The sequence below is a fragment of the Belonocnema kinseyi genome, chromosome 1, assembly GCF_010883055.1.
Source record: "Belonocnema kinseyi isolate 2016_QV_RU_SX_M_011 chromosome 1, B_treatae_v1, whole genome shotgun sequence".
Classification (NCBI taxonomy): Eukaryota; Metazoa; Arthropoda; class Insecta; order Hymenoptera; family Cynipidae; genus Belonocnema; species Belonocnema kinseyi.
The window spans coordinates 91,858,548-91,860,050 of record NC_046657.1 but is presented as its reverse complement, the minus strand read 5'-3'; the positions used below and the strand labels follow the sequence as shown (position 1 = coordinate 91,860,050).

At 34.7% G+C, this 1,503-nt stretch overlaps 1 protein-coding gene across 2 annotated transcripts in view; it reads left to right on the top strand.

The window, feature by feature from the left end:
• The window catches only part of LOC117167277 (protein expanded), a 188,830-nt gene that overhangs the window by 45,744 nt on the left and 141,583 nt on the right, over nucleotides 1-1,503 (top strand). The gene's annotated exons all lie outside the window — the stretch shown is intronic.

Genomic DNA, 1,503 nt, shown 5'->3' with positions numbered 1-1,503 from the left:
TTTGTCCACGTGGACATATTTTATGAAAATGTAGATATTATTAGTCTTCAAAAGTAAGGAGTCCAAAAGGAGCGATGAATTGGCTGAAAAAAATCGGATTAGTTTAGGAGCGTGAGTTTGAACATGATTTGAATTTCAAATAAGAAGTCGCGAAAAAAAAATTATAATTAAAATTAAACTAAAAATTATATTGCACGTGAGCAAAATATAAAAGTTCGAGTCTATCTAGAGCATATCTGGTCTCATTTCAATATATTTTCCACCGATTTAGGGAAACGTATGCCCACGTGGATTCTAGCCCGACCCTCCCGGCCCCCCTCGATGACAAGCGTGGAATTTTACCATCCCCCCCCCCTCCCCTAAAGTGTCCACGTGGTATATGGATGGCCCCTTTACTTGCTGTTTTACCTCGCTGTGTTATGTCATTTTATTCTAACATTTTGGGGTGCACGCTGTCGATAGCTTTTTGTTGCTATTGTGTTTCTAATTCTTGCATGGTTTGTAGGCTGATATTCAAGGCCTTCTCTGAGGACAAATTCAAGAGCATGTAGTCAAGATCCGCTATACAAATAGTTTTGTAAAGCACGACATCTAGCTTGCTTTTAAAATAATATCACAACTGTATAACTTTCGAGTTATACAGTTGCTTCTCTCTAAATATGAATTAGTGAAAAATTCACTGATTGAAATAGTAGTTAGATATTTCACTGATTAATTAGTGGTTTCGGACTTATTCACAAATCAGTTCAGTAACACCAGAGTAAATAATGTGAAGCATAGCCTCTAAATTTTTAAGTTAAGTGTTGTTGTTACTCTTTTACTTAAGTAGCAAGAAAATTAAGTTTTTCCTATGATTATTTGATTGAATGTACTAAAATATTATTTTATTATGATTGCTAAATCGACATGGTGTAGTGCTGCCAACCCTCAAAAGTGATTATTTCACTGATTTAATAAGTCGCCTTTCACTGATTGTCAGTGACCCATTTCTAGCTATTTAAATCAGTGAAATTTCCCTGATTCAGGTTTAGAGAGTTGACATCTATAACGCTTTTATCATATTTATGTTATTGGCATCCTCGTGCTACCGGGGATCAAGGATTTATTATAATGAATGTATGATAAATAACTACAAAAGATGGAAATTCATCTTTTTGGAGAATTCCTTAATTGAGGTTCAGAATTTTGTTGTCACCCAGAACTTCATTTTTTCAACAGGTAAATGATTTTCTGTTCCCTCGAAAGAAAGAAATTTTCACGCTTAAATCAAAATAAGATTATTTAATACTTCTATAATTTTACTGACCGAAGTAGTCTTGGGATTTCTGCGTGTGTCATCAACACTTTCACTTTCGTCGTATACTGTGCACACGTAAAGACACACCTCATCAGACTTAATTATTGATGAAAATCACGTTCGGTGCAGGTATTTTGTGTTGCTGCATGGCATGCTGTTTAACCGGCTTTATGTTTTTATGGCCAATACATTTATTTTACATTAAC